The sequence below is a fragment of the Pleurodeles waltl genome, chromosome 2_1 (assembly GCF_031143425.1).
Source record: "Pleurodeles waltl isolate 20211129_DDA chromosome 2_1, aPleWal1.hap1.20221129, whole genome shotgun sequence".
NCBI classification, from domain to species: domain Eukaryota; kingdom Metazoa; phylum Chordata; class Amphibia; order Caudata; family Salamandridae; genus Pleurodeles; species Pleurodeles waltl.
In genome coordinates, this window is record NC_090438.1 from 835,958,997 (window position 1) to 835,981,321 (window position 22,325).

The window sequence follows — 22,325 nt, forward strand, 5'->3', positions numbered from 1 at the left end:
TATTAAAGAAATATGGTTTGGGATGCTCTAAACCATTAGTATGTCAAAAACACATCTAGATGGCACCTCAGACAAACTAAAAATAGGTTAGAGTCATATGTTTGAAAAATACATAAAAATTCCACTGAATATGAATACAAACAATATTTGTAATGCAATGAATTCCACAAACTGAAACTCTTTTTCTGTGAATATATTAATTCCCAAGGAACCCTTGGACCACACTGTACCTTAACTTGCTCTGGAGGAAATCTGGAGATGTACTTTCATGTTGGGATGTGTCATGCAGGAGTAGTTTGGGTAGTATCGGAAATTTGTTTGGAGCGCTTTTATGTCATCACTGCTGCTCCAGTGATTTTTCAAGACTCGAACAACAGTAGGGCTTCAAAAATGCTGTGAAAAATAGAGTGGACATAGTCAGGGAGTTAATTTGATATAACGAGTGAAGAGCTTCAGCTTTTATTTTAAAGTTTAAAGAAGAAGGTTATTAAACAAGATTGCAAAAAGATTCACATAATTATAGTAAAAACGTTTGAGTATAAGATTAACAGGAGTTTTGTGAGTGAATACAGGATCTTATTGGAACAAAATCAGTTGCATATAAATAATCGTTAGCATAATTAAGAGAAAAAAGAGAGAGAGGAGAAAGTGAAAGTATGATAAGTGCCAATAGTATCTGTTGAGAGTGCAAAAGAGGATAGTGAGAAAGCAAATGTAGAAATAGAAAATAATGAATAACATATCATCAGCAAAATTATAAGTAGATTATAAATGAGGGGTACATCAAAACATTTCATGGAGGGTTAGGGACCTCTTCTAGTAGAGGCTGGTGAGTAGTAAAGTTTTGAGCACAAGTATCTAGAAAGATAGTAACAGGTGATCAAATAATGTCTCTTTTAATAACAAATTACATGGTGGTAACATACACTCTGTGAGGCCTCTGGTTATAATAAATGCTGTATGACCAGGTTTGAAAAGAAAGTGCCAGTTCTTAGTAATTTGCTGAAAGGCAACTGCAATTAGTAAATCGAGTATAACAATTTTACAATTACTGTTTCTGCAAACATATGAAAGGCTTCCAAGAAAAATAGCTGGAAAAAAATGGAATATTTGTATGAAAAATATAATTCATTTTGGACCATACTTTCAACCAAAATTGATGTGCAGATGGGCATGAGAAGAGAATATGATATAAATCTGCAGAGGTAGCATTACATGACCAACAATTTGGTAAGCATTCTGGATCAATCTTGTGTAGAGTAGCTGGGGTAATCATGAGCCTGTTACAAATAAAAAATAGAATTTGAGTTGTGTTGTCAGATCATGATTTTTTGCATAATTTCAGCAATATTTTATCCCAAAATGTGGTAGGCCATAAAATTTGGAAATCTAGTTCCCATTATAATTCAACTTCTGATTTCCGTGTCCTAGATCTTGATTTGTAAATGGACGAAGCACTAGGATACTTCAAAATGTAGTAGGACAAGCTGAGTATTAAAAGTTGGAGTGGGAGTATGAGATGTTGGTGAGTTAAAGTGCAAGCAATGGTTTGTAAAATTTACTCAATTTGTTACAATGGGTTTTCGGAAGATTGAATAGTAATTGTGCTTGCGGAAATGTGACAAAAGGGTAATTTGACTGGAATTGGGGATTTCAAAGCAAACACTTATCTCTCTGGACTTCCAAAACTTCTAAAAAAAAAAACTATTGTTAATTTTTAGGAGTTTGTTGTGCCAAATAGAGGAATTAAGAAAGTTCTCTTTTTCTGAGAGTTGGGAGAAGAGTACTGGCCTGGGTAATATATAAGTAGTTTTATCGATATGGAATGATAGGAAATGTGTCTTTTGGGGGAATGAGAGGGATTCCCTAACAGAAAAAGAGGATAGAAAGGATAATTCACAGTCTTTCCAAAGGGGAGAAAAATACATAGTAGAGTCTGATAGACATTCAGAAGTTTGTTTACGTAGAAAAGCTATATGATAAACATAAAAATCGGGGAAAATTAAGAAGAAACATACCAGTTTTTTTTTTATTTTTGCTTAGAAAGGAGAAAGTACAGAGTTTTTCTTACAGTGAGCTGGAATATTAAGAGGAATGGCAGAAATTGTATTAAAATGATGGATGCAAGCATCATCTTGATAGCATCAAGTTTACCCCACCAAGATAGCTAAAGATGATGGCATCAAGCAGTTGAATTGGTTAAAGTGTTGATAAGATATAATATATTTAATTGAAGATGTAAACCAAAGCCCTAGATACTTAGAGGCATATTTAAGAAAAGCGGCGCTGCACATAGTACAGCGCCATTTTTCTTGTGCCACTTAGCGCCCCCCTAACACCACCATGTGTGCGTCGTATTTAAAATACGGCGTACTATTGCAGTAGTTAGGAGACTAGCGTCAGAATTTTCAACACTAGTCTGACATTTTGCAGGATTAGCATCTACCATTCTCACGCTAATCCTGCAAAGCACCCAGAGGTCCATTGTAACCGATGGAAACCTCCTTTTAACACCTGCTCTCAGCAGACGTTAAAAGTTCTGAAAAAAATGGCACATGGAAATCTCTTAGATTTCCTTGCAGCATTTTACACCTCCCCCCAACAGGGGAACACCCCCTTTGCATACATTATGCCTATGCATTCATTGCACCACTTTGTAAATATGGTGCAGCGTTTTTGGCTTTCTACTGCCACATTAGCATCAAAAAATGATGCTTGGGGCTCCTAAATGTGCCCCTTAATTTTATGAGGATTCCAAGTAGACTTGGACTGCAAAAAAGTCTTGTTTAAAACATAACATGTTAAGAGGAAGGATCTCACACTTATTTGGATTTAAATTATAGCCACAGAGAGCTACAATGGAATTAATGTCTGTAAGGAAAGCTGGGAGAGAAGAATCAGGTTTGGATAAGAATAGAATATCAGCAGCACAGACACACAATTTAGTATGATTATTTCCATTTTGGAAACCAAAACTATTAGGGTTTTGTCTTTTTTTGCAAGAAAAGGTTCCAGTTTGAGAGTAGAAAGGAAGAGGACATCCTTGCCGCACACCTCTATGTAAGAAGAAGAGATGAGACTGCATAAATGAAGGCTGCCTGTGCAGTGTACAACCGGTACTATGTAGAGGATAAATTTGGGTCCAAAACCAAACCACAAAAGTGTATGAAAGCTAAAGGTCCAATCTATGTCCTCAAAGCTTTTTCAGTACCAAGGGAAATAGCGGCTAATGAATGGGTATATTTGTTGCATATTCTCCAAATGTCAACAAGAAACTGTTGGACAATAGCTGCAGTGATTTGTTGATGCATAGTAGATAGGATAAAGGTTGTTTTAGAGACACAATCTATATAAGGATCAAAACTACATTGCAGTCTGCCCCAAATATTATATATTCTGTCAATATGGACATTCATTTAGAATAAATAGCAGGCCAAAACATGTTATCGGTTTTGGTAGGTGGATATATGTTAAACAAAGAAGTGGAAATACTTTTAATCTGAAGATGAATTTCTACCCATCTACCTTCTTCATCTGACTCTTGGGAAAGGAGTATAATGTGAGGATTTTTTCGTGGCAAAGGATAATACCCTATTTCTTTTCCCTGAACCAGTGGAAGAAAAATATTCCCCACCCATTGGTGCATAAGAGTTTGAACTTCTGAAGCAACTACATGAGTTCCTTGTAAGAACACATCTGCTTTCAGTTTGGATAAATGAGTGAGAACTTTTTGTCTTTTAGTAGGGGAGCCCAAACTCTTAACATTCCAAGAAATAATGTGTAACGGCATCTAAAAAAGATTAGTAACTATTAAATACAAATTATATTTGTGATGATGAATGAAAAAAAGTTTAAAAAAAGCATGAAAAGACATGAATAATGAATATTAATAAGTAAAGAAAAGAGGCAATAGAAATATAAAAGAGGACATGATAGAGGAAAGGAAAAGAAAAGGGAGGAAAAAAAAGAAAGAGATAGAATCCATATAGAAAGTAAAAAAGATGACATATCATAGAAACAAACATAAGTAGAGGGTGGTTAAGTCATATGGGGAGGACAACACAATTTAATCAAACTCCAAGGCAGGTCGGGAAGAAGGGTAGAACATCAAAACATACAACGGATAATGGTAACCAAATAGGGAAACATCAACTAACATTGATGAAAGAAATGAAAAACAATATGTATTATGAACATATTATGAGCATATAAATCAGTTAGAAAACATTGTAACAGAATGTTTGTGGTATTTAAAGAGAATAATCAAGTAGTAGATAGTCTTGCAACTTCCATTCTTTCTTCTTTGCAATTGTCCAAAATCTCTGTGGTAGAGCAGGATCTTCAAAGGTGGTAGTCTTATTTTTATAGGTCACTTTGAAAAGACAAGTGTGGAAAAGTCCAAATGTGGCTCTGATATTCCGAAGTGCCGGGTGCATATCCTAGAAATGTATTTCTTTTATCTGCTGTAGTTTTGGCATGGTCGTGAGAAAAGAACAGGGAAGATCCTAGCCAAGATTTTCAACCTTTAAGTTTAACTGCTTGTAAGACTTTCAATAAGTCAGTATCTTCCAAAAGGTAGAGGATGACACCTCTTAGCTTTTGAGAGGAACAGATAGTGCTTGGGCTATGAACTAGTCGGAGCATTGAATATTCAATACTGGTGTTTGAGGAAGTCCTAGAACTTTCAGGAGAAAGTACTGAAAAGGGAAATAGGGTTGGATCCCCCTAAACTCTCTGCTAAGCCATAAATATGAAGATTATTGTTGGAAATGGCCTTTTTGTGTGCAGGGTTATCCCCAAACGTTTGCCTCTGACCTCCTGTTTTTGACTATGTGCTGCATTTAGTTTTTTCTGGCTTCAGGACTCTTGGCACTTTACCACTACTGACCAGTGCTAAAATGCAGCCACTCTCTTTCTAAATTGTATGGGCAATTGGTTTATCCATGATTGGCATATTTGATTTACTAGTAAGTCCCTAGTATAGTCCACCATGTATGCCCAGGGCCTGTAAATGAAATGCTACTAATGGGTCTGCAGCACTGATTGTGCCACCCACCTGAGTAGTCCTGTAAACATGTCTCAGACCTGCCACTGCAGAGTCTGTGCATGCAGTTTTAAAACGCCATTTTGACCTAGCAAGTGCATCCACTTGCCAGGAGCGAACCTTCCCTTTTACTACATGTGAGTCACTCCACAGGTAGTCCCAAGGCACCCTAGGGGCAGGGTGCAGTGTATCGAAAAGGTAGGGTGTGAACTGGTGTGTTTTAAATGCCCTCATAGTGAAATACTATTTGAACAAGAGCATCTTAAAAAGTTGTGCAGGGAGTTCAGGTGTCCTTTTAAAGGCCTCACTAGAAAGAAGGAGCTGGTAATGGCCCTCAGGGCCTGGTTGGCAGCCAGGAAGGCTAGTGAGCACGCAGAGGTGGACAGTGTTGATCAGGAGGAGCAGCGTCTACAAGGTGATTTTGTAGTGCAGCAGGGTCTGTCTGGGGGAAGGCACCCTCCAGGGCAGGCAGCACATTCCTTCAAAGGGTCTGACCCCAGAGGAGCTGAAGGACAGACGGGAAGCTAGGAAGCACACTTTGGAGCTTGAAAGTCTTGGGCTAGAAATGGAGGCAAAAAAAACTGACCATAGAAGGAAGGAAAATTATCTTGGCTCATGAGCTGACCTTAAATGAGGTAGACTTGAAAGGCAAGTCCAGCACAGATGGTGGCAACATTTCATCAATGCAGTCTGAGAGAAGGGAGCACTTACCCAAGAATCTAGGGAAAGAGTACACTAAGGAGGATGACATACACAGGTGGTTTCAGGGCTACAAGGCAGCTCTCCACATGCACAGGATTCCTGACAAAGATTGGGGGCAGGTCTGTGGAACTACTTCACAGTGGAAGGGAGGGACACCATGCTGGCACTAGGGGCAGCTAGCAAGCACAACTACACTACCATGAAGAGTACCTTTATTACTAGGTATGGCCTGACACCAGAGATGCACAGAAGGAAGTTTAAGGGAGTAGGAAGCTTGATTCCCAGAACTAGTTGAGTATGTGGATTCCTTTTGCAGAGCACTGGATGGCTGGGTGAAGGGCAGTGAGGTAACAGTTTATCAGGGGCTGTACAATTTGTTTGCATGGGAGCACTTGTCTAGTCTGTGTTTTCCAGAGCTGTGCCAGGACTTGATTGACAGCATTTTTACTGACCTGAGAAAGCCTGCTCAGGAGGCAGACCACTGGATGAGTACCAGGGTCCACAAGATGTTGTATGGGGGAGACTCCACCAAGGGTGGGCAGGCTCCCCATCAGAAGAAGGAGGAGTGCAGGGATCAAGGGAGACACAGACAGGTCCCTGGATAAGCGGGTGGGAGGTAAGGTTCCCGTGGTCCCTTATGACAGGAAGGAGGAAGGTTCTGGTGGGTGGTGGCCCCATGGTTCTCCATTTCCTAACCCGTTGCTTTGAGTGTTCCCAGCTAGGACACAAGAAAGGGGACTCTGGCCTAAGAAAACCCACATTAGTGGTCCCTCTACAGGGGTGGCCAGTGTGGCCGTAGGGGGGAGATAATCACCAGGGGTCAGGTCATAAACCATGCTGTAATCTCCCTTAGTTGGGAGGTAAACTCAGAGTGTGGGTTGGTGATCCCAGAGGGTGGGAGTCATCAGCTAGTTTCACCAGGTCGAAGTGGCGGGGTTCCAGTCACTGCTCTGAGGAACACGGGGGCTAGCCGGACCATGGTTGTGGAAAGGCTAGTTTCCCCAGAGCGGTGCACCGGCCAGGTGTGTAGAGTGGCTCCAGCCCATGGGCAGGACTTTTTCCACTCTCTGGTGTCCCCAGAATGGGAAGTCATTGTTAGTCCCCAGATACCCATAGGCTGCATTCTGGGGAACGAGTTACCTCGGTGTCAGGAGAACCGGGAGAGGCGGCCGCAAAAGGCGCTCTAACAGTACTGTTTTCAGGGGATGCCACTCAAAAGTGGAAGGTAAAGGACCCCAGCAATTGGATCAGGAGGAGTGCGAGCCAACCCATGTCCTCTGCTCAGCCTGAGGGTACAGACCCTAAATTTAGTGACCATTCTCAGGATACTACCCCTGAACTGATGGGAGGTGAATTAGTAAAAGGGTGCAAGTCACCTGGGGCTACTGCCTCCCACTTTTCGAAACCACAGAGGCTAGAAATCCCAGGATGGCACGAGGGCTGGCCCTTGACACTGGCAGCTGTCAGTGGCCTTTGTTGGTTATTGTCTTTGTGGTCAGAGTTTTCCCTGGGTTGGAGACCAAAGTCAGACCCAAGGGGTGGATGGGCCACATCACACTGTTGGCCATGGTGGTACTGTCTGTCTATTGGGATGCATCTGTGAGCAAGGTAAGGTTAAGTGCTGCACAGATGGAGTCCACAGATGAGGAGAAGGGTATCCCCGGGTTAGGTCAGTGGGCCCTGAGAGTTAGATACAGTGATCCACCTGGCTTCAGAGAGGTGAAAAACTGGCAAGAGCCCCTGCAGTAGTAGGCCATTGTTCAGGTTCTATTGCCCTAAGCATGGAAGGCCAGCAAAGTATTCATTGGCCTACCCTGCCTTTAGGCTGGGAGGGAGGTTGTGTTGGAAATGACCCTTTTTGTAGGGTTATCCCCAAACCTTTTGCCTCTGACCTCCTGTTTTTGGCTCAGTGCTACATTTTGTTTTTTCTGGCTACAGGACTCTGGGCACTTAACAACTGCTGACCAGTGCAAGTGCTTTCTGTCTAAATTGTTTGGGTGATTGATTTATCTATGATTTGCATATTTGATTTACTAGTAAGTCCCTAGCATAGTGCACCAAGTGTGACCAGCGCCTGTAAATCAGATGCTACTAATGGGCCTGCAGCACTGATTGTGCCATCCACCTGAGTATCCCTGTAAACATGTCTTAGACCTGCCACTGAAGTGTCTGTGTGCAGTTTTAAACTCCCATTTCGACTTGGCAAATACATCCCTTTTACTGCTGTCACCCCTAAGGGAGGTCCAAGCCAGCCCCATGTGCAGGGTGCAGTGTATTTAAAAGCTAGGGCATGTAGTTGTGTGTTTTACATGTCCTGATAGTGAAATACTGCTAAATACATTTTTCACTGTTGCAAGGTATATCTCTCCCATAGGGTAACATGGGGATTGCCTTGAAATATCTTTTGGGAGTAATTTCCAATTGGGAGCAGATGGAGATATGGAGTTTGGGGTCTCTGAACTCACAATTTAAAAATACATCTTTTGGTGAAGTTGGTTTTTGAATTGTAAGTTTGAAAATGCCACTTTCAGAAATAGAGCATTTTCTTGCTTCACCATTCTGTGCTACTGCATGTCTATGGAACACACATCTGGGTCAGAATGACAGTTGGGCTGTTTTTGAATTCACTCTAGACAGTTACACAAAGGGAGCTGAAGGGTGCCCTGCATATCATGATGGGTCTTCCTGAGCTAGAGTGGTGGAAGGAGCTGACACTTGCACATGAATAGGGCTGTGTCTGTCCACACACAAACCAGTATCCAATCCCCTGGAGTGTGTCTGGGGCCAGGGCAGGGAAATGCAGGGTCTTATGCACCACAAAGACGTCTCCTTGAAGTAAGCCTACTTAAAAGACAGAAATGGGTATAAATACTGGACATCTGACTCCACAGAGAAAGAACTCTTTTGGACTGAGGACATTCTGCCAGGAAGAATAGCTGGATGCTGTAGGAGGGACTGCCACTCTACCTGTTGATATTTTGTGCTGCTTCTGTCCTGAGAGTGAAAGGACTGGGGTATGCTTTCTACATCCTGCTTTCGAAGGTTCTCCAAGCGCTTGAATTGAGCTTGCCTCCTGTTAATAAGACTCATGGACATCAAAGACTTTAAATGCCAGCATCTGGGCTCCTCTGCTGAGAGCCCTGTCCTGTCAAGTGGTACCAAATCCAGTTCTGGGCCCTTGGAGGAGGTTTTTGGTGCTACAGAAAGAAAATCTACTTATTGACTCACAGCGTCATTCTGAATCGATGCACGCATCGCTGTAAGAATTCAACACATTGGCTGCCGGCACTGAAGCATGGTCCCCACTTGATGCATCGACAGTGGTTTTAAAAGCAGGTCCCAGCTTTCCATCACAGCGCATCAGAAGAACCACCGCTGCGTGAGTTTGAGCACCACATCACAGAAGTCCATGACGCACCACCCTGACTCCGACGCACTGCTTACTTCATCTCTATGAGATCAATGCATTGTGGCTTGACTGCCGGGTGCCATTTTCTTCATCAACACCGCACCGCAGTAAGGAACTTACGCTTCATGCCGCAAACGACGCATCACCTCCCCTGTGGCAGTAAGGAACCAACGCTTCACCTCCCCTGTCTAGCAGTAAGGATCCAACGCATCATCTCCCCTGCAGCAGTGACGAATCAACACATCTCTGGCTCTTTTGATGCATCACCTCCCCTATGGCCTGCATCATCTTTGTTTTTTACACTTGTCAGATACTTTGCCTTAGTCAAGCGCTTCATTGATTTCAAGGTACTACAAATGCATTTAATCTTTTAAAAGTGATATCCTTCCTTGTGTATGTTGGATTTTTGTTGTTTTGGTTTTGTTTTACTCAGATAAATATTGGCTATTTTTCTAAACTAATGTGAAGTACTTCTGTGGTGTCTTTACTTTGTTACCGTGTGAGTGTACAAATACTTTACACATTGCCTCCGAGATAAGCCTGACTGCTCGTGCCAAGCTACCAAGGAGGTGAGCAGGGGTTATCTTAACTGTGTGACTCCCTTACCCCAACTAGAGTGAGGGTCTTTACTTAGACAGGGTGCAAACCATTGCCAACCAGAGACCCCATTTCAACTATTGTGCCTTTTGTGCTTTTAAAGATCTTCATCTTGTTTTTTAAGATGAGAGACTTCAGTTTTTAAAGGAGTAAATTGTAGAACAGAAGCCTGAATTGACTCCATGTTGTGGTCCATTTGTGTAGTTCTGTTGTCAATAGTGAACCATTCGTCTTTGAGGTTTTGGATGTGTCTATTTGCTTCTTCCAGATATGGTTTGAGAGATATAATTTCCTCTAGGTGTAGTTCCATAGATATAGGTGGAGGAGATTTAGGAGGTGAGTGAGGGTCTTTTTAAACCCTTTTGTTTGATGAAAGTGCAGGGGACCGATTCATTCTTGATATAGGCTTTGGTAGTTGAAATCAGAATATGTAATGCATTAACTGACGAATAAGGATATTGATTGCCCTGCTCCGAGTCCTCCATATCGTCCCATAATATAGAGAATGGATTAGAGTCCAGAGAAATGGAAGTCAAAGTTTGCTGTGTTGAGCAAGGGTCCCTTATTCGTACAGTAAGAACTATAATTTACACATAAAAATACAATGAAATCTATGTACAATCTCAAGGTACAAGATATTTAAAAATAAGAGGTCATCCAAAAGAAATTAGGCAACATGGTAAAACACAAGGCAACTCAGTTAAATTAAATGACTTTCAGCACATCTAATGAAACGAAGAGCAGAAAATGCAAAAACATAAGTTGCTAATTGTTCAGCATGCCTGATTGCAGACTAGGACTCTTGGGCCAGGCACCTATTGCCGGCACCTATTGTACTATCTGATAATTCACCCGACTTACGCTTTTTGTTATACAGCAGCAAGGTAATTTTTATCGCACTGGTTCCATGCTACACTAGTTATGCGGAGCTGTGGATTGCTTAGGTTTCAGCAGTCGTCTGTTAAATATAAGTGAATCCTCACTCCTTTACGCACCACAGCTATCATTTCATCCTGTTTATAGTATGCGTCCTCAGTGGTTTTCAGACTTGGAGTCGCTTTATTGGTTCCTCCATTCGGTTCCTGATCTATTCGGCTCCTTGCTTTACGCTATACAGCGGATAAGTGTATTCTTACCACTCACCCGCCGCAAATATTACATTCCCCTTCTTTCGCTCTACAAATGCTCAACTTGGATTTCTAGTATTTGGCTTGTATTTCTACATATATAACATTATTCTCAGGCTGCATTGTTGGGTCCTGTTGATGATCCCATGCAGTAAGCTCCTAGGGATTGAAATGTTGGCAGCTGTGCCTTAACTGATTTAATAATTTGGAATTGGTTCTTTGTACGAGTATGGGTACTAATTGGATTTGACACATATTAATATATTGAATTCTGTCAGTTTCATATGCCTAAGTTTGACTAGTGATTATTTGTATAATGCATTATCCACTATGTGTGATTTTGTACTGATACTTGCTGAACAATTAGCAACTTATGTTTTTGTATTTTCTGCTCTTCATTTCATTAGATGTGCTGATTGTCATTTAATTTAACTGAGTTTCCTTGTTTTTTTACTCCATTTCCTAATTTTTTTGGAAGTTCTCTTATTAGATATTTTGTACCTTAAGATTGTACATAGACGTCATTGTATTTCATAATTCATATTGCACGAATAAGGGACCTTGTTCCTTATAAAAGACTAAGGGGGTTATTCCAACTTTGGAGGAGGTGGTAATCCGTCCCAAAAGTGACGGTAAAGTGACGGTTATACCACCAGCCGTATTACAAGTTCCATAGGATATAATGGACTCGTAATACGGCTGGTGGTAAATCCGTCACTTTACCGTCACTTTTGGGACGGATTACCACCTCCTCCAAAGTTGGAATAACCCCCTAAGACTCCCAGGCCCCTTAAATACCCTTGGGTTTCGAACTGTGTTGAGAAAGGGAAATTGTGCCTTAAAGATTTTGGGCTTGACTTAGATGTTAGCAGTAATGGGTCCACCACCAGTTTTTCAAGGAAACCTAGTCAGCCTTACTTAGATGTTGGTGGTCCTATAGACTTTATCATGCCCGAGTCCTGCCAACTCTGCCAAGGATTCCCATCTGCCCGTGATGGCACCGTAGTAAATAGAGGCTCACAGCAGGACTCCTGCTACACTTACCACTGAGCCGATTTGGATGTGCCTTAACACCAAGCAAAGAGTGGCGGTCCATCCTCCACTTATAAGTTGGCGGATTGGATGGGGTTGTAAAGGGGTGAAAACTCATCTTATTCCTGATTCCAGTCCTGTTTTTGAATGGAGACGACTGGACAACAGTATCCATCACTGCTGCCATTGAACCCAGCAGAAAACACAACCCCCCTTCTCTGGACATGAAGGTAGAGAACAGCATTGGCTGTGTACGTTAGGGGGTCACTGCACATGAGCTCGGGCCCACTGCACACATATAAATGTCACATTAATTATTTTAAATTACTGTGAAATGCATATGTCGGGGACATGAGTGGGTCAGACACAGAGGGGAACACACTGGCGTACAACATATATCGCACACATACACAGATGTCATTATGGCTTCATTATTCATTGCCAAATGAATGCTGGCACCACAGTCACAGTTCAATTACACTTATCAACTGTGTCTGTGTGTATATTGCCAGGGGATCTGTACCTGTCATGTTGTGCATCAAGTTGTTTGTGTGAGTCAGTATGTGTATGTTTGTGTGCGATGCGATTGGCTGGTTGAGTTGGAGGGAGATGTAGAGGATGATGTGTTTGTGTCAGTATGTGTGCACTTGCATATGGTGTGGATGTTGTGTATGTTGTATTGTGTTACTGCATGCAACATTCAGGTGAGGGTTGTGTGGCGGTCATTGTTGTGATGTGTGTAGTTGTGCATGTCTGTGTGTATGTTTGTGTTGATAAGTGTGTAGTTGTGTTGGTTGTGTTGTGTGTGGGTGCAGTGTCAATAGTGTATTTATGATGTGTCATGGATGTACATCAATGTGTGTTTACAGTATGTACGTATTGTGTTGTGGTGGGATGGCTATGGATAATGGCATGTAAGTGGTGTGTTGTGCCATGTGTGATGCAGGGGGACACATACAGCAAGGGTAAAGTGTGTGAGACTGACCTCTATTCCATGGCCACTGCCATTGTCCAATGACCCTTGAGTCCAGCGATGTCCTCCCTCCATCAGCAAACCGCCGGCAGTACACCATCTGTAGGATTATAACATCTAAATACGGAAGCCTGCCTGATGGCTAGAAAGAGCACTCCGTTGTGGCGACTTAGCCGCAATACATATAAATACAGCAGATGGGATGCAGTCTTCTTGACCGTATTTAGGGCCCACCGCAGCGGTGGTTTGGCAGTAACACTGCCAAAATCTAAATCAGGCCTTTTGTTTTCCCCATAAACGCAAAGGGTAGGTAGTAATACATTACTGGAATGCTAGGGAATATAGGGGTAGAAGGTTATCATGCACATCAAGATAATATGAGGGAATTATTGCCATTCAAAGTGAAATAGCAGTATACAAAGTAGCATAAGGCTGTAAGCACAGTTTCAAATAACAAGGTCTCTCTTCAACACTTGTAAAAGTTATATGCCCCAATGTGCAGAGTAGAGTTGAATAATATATGTTAAGTATAGTAAGTTGCCAATAGTAGTCAATATTCCATAGTAAAGAAATTAAGTAGCTCAATAGTTTAATTGTATTTTGACACTACATAGGCTATCTAGGTAATCCCGCAAGGACAGCAAGTTTAATGGGAAAAGTTTTCAACATTGCGTGATAGATCTTTTGTTTACTGAGTAGTGTAATTCCCAGCTTAGCATTATGAAGTGTCTCCTCTGAGTCATAAACATGATCTTTAATTCTGTGCATTTCAAGTGGAAATAGTGTTCCACAAGAGCTCATTTGGTCACCCTGCATAGTCCTGGAATGCAGAGAAGGCTGTTATTTCCATTATTACAGTCATTGCTTACGGCTAGATTTAACCATCTTTTCTCTTTAATTAATTTCCCTGCTCCTGGCTCTGTTTTAATTGCACGCTGTGCTATTGAGGGTTTCCAACAAAATAGTATGATTTTATGTTGCATGGCAAGTGCAGGAGCATAGGCCTGCAATTTTTATGACCCATAATGGATTTTGAGCTGCAGATGGAATAAACAAAATGGCGGGTTTGATCTCTATCAGGGAAATGCGCTGGCTATTGTCATCAAAATATGCAGTGTTCACTGCTTATTTTGCTAAAGTAAAGGCATCTCTGAGGTCAGGGGTGTGGGATGACATGCTTAATGTCCTTATTCAGAACCTTGAAACATGAGAAGTTCCTAGCACAGGCTTGAGAGCATTCTTAAGATTCTAAACGGTTAGTTGAGAGGCTGACCATTTGATGAATGAGTTGAATAAATGCTTGCACCTTAACAGGATCAACTGTGGTCTGTGTGTTTACTCTAATGCGGTAGGCACCCCATTATTTGGCGACGAAGGCGGGATCTAGACCCTGGTATTCACCTTAGCATTGTCAGTCAAAAGTAGCTATATGCAGAAGGACATCAACACTTATCACATTCAAGGGTAGGAGAGAGGAGAGAGCTGTTTCTACAGTGGAGGGGTGCCATTGGGAGCAGCTGGAAGTGAGAACCATTCTGGTGAGACTGTCAAAGTGAAATTTTGCCAGGTGTGGTGTGAGATGCTTGCTGGAACTCATTTGCAGTTCAGCGATAAAATGGTACCTATCATTATGAGTGATTGGCACACCACATGATATATGTATATTTAAATCAGTGCTTGGCTCACCCCGTCATTGAACTACAAAACCCATCTGCTTATACATTTCATCATCTAACTGATTATATATACTATGCAAGCTAGACAAGGTTTTAAATACTGGATAGTGTTTACACTCCGTCCTGCTCTTTTGGAAGTGTGAGGGATATTTGTTAAGTTTATTTCCATAAGACTCACACATCAAATTTTGGGGGGAACATACAGAACTCCTCCTCCCTTGTTCTTGTCTAGTCCAGGTAAACCAACCATAAAAGGGCAAAAGTGGAAGAAGATCTTTGTGAACTATGCAAGGGTTTGTGGCACAAATCTAAGTGCAGAACGTAAATATTCATTATTATTACATTGTCTGGGTGGAGAGGGGCAGGAAGTATTGGAAAATTTACCAGAGTTAAGCATTGCTAGCCAAAGGTCACTGAATGAATATGAAATTTGTATATTAAAACTGGATAGACATTATCTCCCACAAGTAAGCACTATAATGGAGACATATTATTTTGGATTAAAGGAGCAGGCTAAAGATGAGATGGTGGAGGGTTTTGTAACAAATCTTAGAAAACTTGCATCTAGTTGTAAATTTGGAGCAGCAAGTGAAGAAAGAATAAGGGATCACTTTGTGTTGACGTGTGCAAATGAAAAAATAAGAGAAGAGTTATGGTTGAAGGATGAACCTCCCTTAGAAGAAGTAATTGCAATTGCTAAATGTGTTGAACACATAGTCAAGTGTGTTGATGAACTTAGCACTGCTAAGAACAAAATGAAAGTAAATAATACAGGGGTTGAAGAGATAGTAAGTCAAGCTCAAAGAAACAAAATGAGGTACCAGAAAGTAAACAATTCACACTGGTAACAGGAATTAAAAATGTACAGGAATTTAAAGGTACATCTTTTAGGTGTGGTAAAATGGGTCACAAAGCAAATGCAACCATTTGCACTGCTTTACAAGCAATTTGTAATACTTGTGAAAATATAGGGCATTTTTCAAAATGTTGGGGGAGTAAGATAAAGAAAGATGCACGTCACGAAGACAAGGAGATTGTATTCCAAGTAAAAGAGGAACAGATTGACCATCCTTCACATACTATAAAAATCGAGGGAATAGAAATAAACATAAAGTTTGACTTATGTTCACATCTCACCATGATATCTAAAGAGACCTTTGACTAGTATGTTAAGGATAAAATGAAATCTTATAAAAAGGACATTTCACCAGTGGGTTATCGTAGAGTACCTATAAAAATGTTGGGATATTTTACAGCTTTTTTTAACTTAGTGAAAGAGTGGTGGCTGGGAAGATCTATGTAGCAAGCAGATGAGATGCTTTACAGGGTTGCCCACACCAATAGTGGTTAGGAGTCATGTTGACTCCAAATGCTGTACCACAAATACAAGTTCAAGAACTAGAAGGACCCGTAGATACATTTGAAGAAGAATTAAAGGACATCTTTCAAAATGAGTTTAGTTGTCTGAAAGGTTACAAACTTCACATAAAGTTAAAGTGGGGAGTGAAACCTGTGATTTCCATGGTGAGAAGAATACCTTTGAAAGAGCACGTGGGTGTGCAGAAAGAGATTGACTGTTTGATTGCATTAAAGATTTTTTAATCTGTATAAGCAAGTGAATGGTTGTCCCCAATGGTTGTAGCCAAGAAAGGTAATGGTGAAAGTTGGTTGTGCATATACCTGTGAGCACTCAATAGGGAAATTGTGGTTGATAGATTCCCTCTTCTCTATACTGAAGAAATTATTTCAACATTGGCTGGGACTAACTTTTTCACAACATTTGATTTAGCATCTTCATATCACCAAATGGAGCACAAGAGGTCTTCAAAATAATTGACTGCATTTATTGCACAGAATGGGTACTTTAACATTTTTGAAGATGCCATTTGGTTTGACTTCTGCAGCCTCAGTATTTCAACAGATAATGTCAGATTTACTCAAAGGGATAGTGGGAGTAAAATGCTATCGGGAATATCTGTTGATTTTTGGAAGAACGAATGAGGAGCACCATTTAAGGGCACGTACAGTTCTAGAGAAGTTAAGAAACGCAGGTTTGACAATGAGAAAAGATAAGTGTGAATTTTGTGTGCAAGAAGTCGTCTATCTAGAGCATCGTATTTCATGGCAAGGAGTATTTCTCAAAAAGGAATTGGTTGATGTCATTGTGAAATTAAAAGACCCTTCTAATAAAGAAAACTAGTATTGTTTCTAGGGACGGTAGAATACTACTGTAAATTCATTCCAATTTACTCAGATAAAACTGTTCTTTTAAGGAAACCATTGGGTAAAAACATCAAATTTGAATGGGATTCTGGCTGTTGTAAATAATTTATATCTGTAAAGGAGGATTTGAAGAATGTTTCCAGTTTGCAAGCTTTTGTACCTGGTGAAGAAACATTCATTATTACAGATGCCAGTGCTAAAGGAGCTGGAGCTGTATTAATACAGATAAGAAATGGGAGTTAACATTTAATTGCTTGTGCATCTATTTGTTTGAGACGATCAGAGTTAAATTACTCTGTAATCAAGAAAGAAGCTCTAGCCATATATTGGGCTTTGAGAAGATACAGAAACTTGATTCGGGGAATAAAGGTTAAAGTACTTTCAGATCATAAACCTTTGAAAGAGATTTGCTGCAAAAAGGAATTAGATGCAATCTCTTCAAGAATAAGGAGATTAATTAATTCATTGCAAGAGTATGATTTTACTGTTGATTATATACCTGGAGTTATTATCTCATAGACAGATTGTCTATCTTGCTTGTTCAATGTAGATGAAATTGAAGAAGAGGCAGAAACACCATTAGATGAATAGATGAATGTTTGAGAAGTGACAATGGGTACTATAGAAGAAATATAATGGAAGAATGAGATTGGCAAAGATCAGGAAATTACCAAAGTTATTGAAGTGATAGAGAAAGGAAAAGGTAAATAATTGGAGAAACCTTGGTCAGTGATTACAGATGAACTATCGGTTATGAATGGTATTCTCACTCGAGGAACCAAACTTTTACCACTAGTTGGAGTGCGTGAAAAGTTAACTCAATTTGCCCCATGAAGGACAGATGGGTATTGTAAAAACAAAAGAAAGACTGAGGTTACAAGTTTGGGATCCCGGAATGGACAACGAAGTAGAAAGATTAGTAAGAGTTTGTCTGCAGTGTTGAGTGAGTGATAAACTTTAAAAAAAAAAAAAAATGCCCATGCTATGTAGGCAGTTTCCAAATTATCCATGGGATGAAATTGCCATCAACATAGCAGGTCCATTACATGGTGAAAATCTAACGCCTTTTATGATAGTGATATTAGATTTATATTTTAGATGAATTGAAGTCACATGTGTGACATATTTCTACTAAAAGTGTAGTAACATTTTTAGAGGAGGTATTCAAAAGTAAAAGCTATTCCAATTCAATTTTATCAGGCAGTGGTCCACAATTTCGTTCAAGTGACATACAAAGGTATTTGCAAAGTTGTGGTATCATGCATAAAAGAACTTCTGTTTACCATCTAGAAACAAATGGCACCATATAAAATGTGAACACAACATTAACGGAAAGCATAAAGTTAGCAAGAGCAAACAACTTAAATTGGAAGACAGTATTACAGAATAACAGCCTATCGTGTGTCACCTCATACCACAACTGGGAAAACGCCTTTTGAACTCTTTAAAGGTCGATCTGCTGACGGCAAGATATGTGATATGAAATGGGGTAAAGGGATTAAAGACAATAGTGTGGGTGATTGGAGAAACTAAGAAATAGAACATCAAAAGTAAACAAAACACAATCTTGATAAAAGAAACCTTGTAGCAGAAACCAAAGTCGTTGTAGGAGACATGGTAAAAATAAGCGCACAGGTAGAATGTCGACCATGATCAAAATATTCTGAGGAGAGTAAAGTCGTAAAAATACTTAATAATGTGATAAAGACAAAAGATCGAAGAATATGGAATAATAGTTGAGTAGTAATGGTCAATCCTTGGAGTGATTTGCTGCTTGATCAACAAATTCACACAAACAAGAACAAGGCTGATACAAAGGGTTTGATGAAATATTAGAAACCATGACTAAGCTCCTTGGGATAGAAAACTGTGAGGATGCATAAAATGCCATTGTACATGAAAGATTTTGAATGCAATGTATAGTTTCAAGATTATTGACACATAGCACTGAAGTTAGGATAAGTTATAGTTTAACATATTTTTTATAAGTGTAAACATGTAATTACTTTTGTTTAAGGTGTCAGGTTTAGTATATAGTGCTTTTCTGAAAGGGGTGAGATGTGTGGGATGACATGCATAATGTTCTTAGTCAGAACCTTCAAACACAAGAATTTCCTAGCAGAGGCTTGAGAGCTTTGTTAAGGTTCTAAACAGTCAGTTGAGAGGCTGAACGTTTGATGGATGAGATGAATAAACGCACGCACCTTAACAAGATCATCTGCGGTCCGGGTGCTTACTATAATGGGGTGGACAGCACAAGGGGTCCTTTCTACAGCAGATACTCCTGTATTTGGAAGCAAAGGAGAGTGTTGTCCGAAAGGAGGGAAACACCTCCATGGAGCCGCGCTAGCAGACGGCCATCTTTGTTGGCGTCAAACCATGCCCCCCACCAGCTTGAATTTCTGACTGAGTAGGCAGCTATTGTAAACAACTAAACATCAAGGTCAGAGGCCATGGGAAGACCAAGACCTCCAAACGGAATCTGATCTGGATAACTATGAGGTCAGAGTGCCAGTGCGACTGAACCTTAAATAGACTGTTTGGAGGAGTCTGCCAATGACTGCATCATGTATGATAGGAGGTTGGCATAGACATAAATAAGAACCTACCCAGTAGAGGTACACTGGCAAAGACATGGAATGTGGTGATGCCCCTTGTGATCGAAAAGGGTCAGAGACTTTGCAGATGGAAGCACAGAGTGGGTAAGGATGACAGAGGGGGTCGAGGTGGTGGCAGAGGGGAAGGAAAGTGGCAAGGAGAATTTATTTGTCCCAGTTTGGCATAGTAACAGACAAAGCACTCTCCTTTTGAGTTGTTACCACCAAGCCTGATATCACATTAACCAGCAACCTGAAGGCACAGGAATCCTTATAACTACATTGCCTAATATGATCAGGGTGAGTTCAACCCAATTTGACATAATCAACACTTATATAAACACACATTGGCAAAGACAATAGATCTGACCTTGGTTATTTTAAAATTTAATTTGTATTCAAAAGAAAAAACGCTGCCTGCGCGTGGTGGGCAAATGCTTGTGATAAAAATGATACATTTTAAAGAAAATCAACCACAATATGTAATAATAGCACTATGGGTGCTTCCTAGCAGACCAGTGCACTTAAAACCGTGTAATAACCTATTTTTGTTTTATTTCATATAACAAGAAAATATGATTGTCGTTGCTACAAAGAAAAAAGGTACTATTTGCTTTTACTGTAACCTGAATTCGAAGTGAAAACACATAAAGGAGACTGAAAAATAAAATATGGGTAAACAATGGAAAGAAAAAAAGGATTGGCAAATGAAAGTATTGCCCACAAGCACTGGTGCAGAAAAGCACTTCGTTTTAGACAGATGTTATCAGGCAAAATGCTGTCACTCGCAGTGCAAGAAGCCATTTATTAAATTTGGGCTGATCCCTTGTCCCATGATCGGCAGAAGCAAAGACTGAATGACAGCTGAACAAACCAGTGGATGAAGAGGGCTGACCTAAAGTGCCTCCCCGCATGTATATATGTATGGCTTTTATGTTTATTCATTTTTTCATCACATGAGGCTGGAGAGAGAGCTCAAACTTTATCTAGGCCACACTTTAAAAACCTGGAAGACCAGTATTCGAGTTTCCAAATCATAATCTATGCAGAACCGGTCACTTCTTTCCATCCCTGTGGTAAATGCTTGGAAAAACGCTCCCACTCTGTGGAGGGACTATCCACTTTCACCTACACAATATTCTTGCACGAGGTCGCCTCCAATCCTTCGCAGTGCTCACTGCCTTTTGAAAGTCCCTACCACTGCACACACCCAGTCTTCCCACATTTAAACGTGTATTCATGGCAAAGGTTATTTGCAGTGCTAGCAAGAGACAAGATTGTTGAGTTTGTAACGAATTAGGGCCGAGTCAAAGATTTTGCTGGAACTTCCTTTTGTAGTACTACTGACTTATTCTAAATTTCAGGAGTAAGCCTGCAGTACTCCAAGAGTAATTCACACCTACTCTAAAATCTTTGTGAATCTAACCCACTGTGTTATTACTCTTCAACTGGATTCAAGTATTGCCGGAGAGGAATGTGGAGACTGGCCTGTGGCGTTTTTCCCTACAGGTAGGTGTATATGAGCTTCCAAAGCGAAAGGAAGCATCATTTTGACAGTTTTTGTCTGTAATGAAATCTCCTTGATCAACATAAGTGGGGTTGTCCCTCCCCATTCCTGTCCCTGACCTGCATGATGCCCCACATCCTGCGATTAAGGAGCATCTGGCGCTGGCAGCAGTGCCTTGGCCACCTTGGGAATATGGATAAGCAAAGCCTCTAGGGGATAAGTTGACCACAGTAATCCTCCGCAGCCTTCACTCTTCAGGATTTTCGTTCACCAGATCTAGATCAGTATCATGTGCGGCCTGCAACCTCTATATAGCCACATCCATGTGTGGAGCCCCGAGGAGGAATGCAATCTGACGCTTTTTAGGAAACATTTGAAAACGGTGCTTTTTAACCAATAATATAATTCACCAGATCATTGGCAGTTTTTATTTAGACTTAGTTTTGCGGTTTTCGTTGTGTTATTATTTTAGACCACAAAGATCGGTGAGCAGGCACTCAAATAAATGAACTGAGCATAGCATAGCTTCTCAAATTAAGGGTTGTCACAGTGAATTTTGGAATGCCATTTATTCATATGGAAAACAAAGTGCATACAGGGATTTCCAACACCATATGCTGTAAAGGAATTCTTCCCAGCCCGATTCCATTCTTTTCTCAATTCTTTAACCCTCTACGCAGTGGTTTTTAAATTGTGGCCCAGGGACGCTTGGGGATCCGTGACTCCTAATCAGGGGGTCCGTAGGCTTCTTTTAACATTAAATAATAATAACAGATTAATAAAGTATATATAAAATACAGAAGCAAAATGTAAAATTGCAAACTATAAAACGTTCTGTAAATATGAAGGAACGTGAAATTGGAAACTAAAAGTTAAGTTAATATCCACTTTCTGATGCACGTAATTACTAGAAAAGTAAGAAAGGTTTCAGGGTATGCTTGCCCACCTTAATATAATTTACAGAATATGAAAATGTTTCAGCACGTCAGTGCCGTCTTCATCTTTTCAAAGTGAAACTCTAGTTTGTTTCTTTCACTACTGGAAAGTGTTTCTATTTCTCTTCTGGACATTTTATGATGTTCAGTTTCATGTCTTTCATATTGTGATGGTCCTGGTCGCTGTCTTTGTAATGATGAGCAAGCATTTTGCAACCCCGTAGCTAACAACTAACATGTTTGCTGGTCAGAGTGTTTTGGATGAGAAAACAATTCTCAATCGCTTACTACTGTACTGTGGCAACATGGAGCTGAGACGAGCTTGTCAATTGTTTGCATGTAAAAAAAGTTGTCTGTGCTGAAGGAGACTTGCCAAAGCCAGTGGCATTCAAGCGGTGCTGCCTCCTCACTGTTCATTTAGATGCTCATCGCATCTGCCCATAAGTACTGCTTGCCGTCCCTGAAGGCTCATGGCAAGCAAACCGTTCTTGAATTATCTTCAC

General features: G+C 40.5%; 1 protein-coding gene across 3 annotated transcripts in view; it reads left to right on the forward strand.

The window, feature by feature from the left end:
* ATXN1 (ataxin 1) overlaps nucleotides 1-22,325 on the forward strand; it is a 1,071,340-nt gene that overhangs the window by 766,337 nt on the left and 282,678 nt on the right. The gene's annotated exons all lie outside the window — the stretch shown is intronic.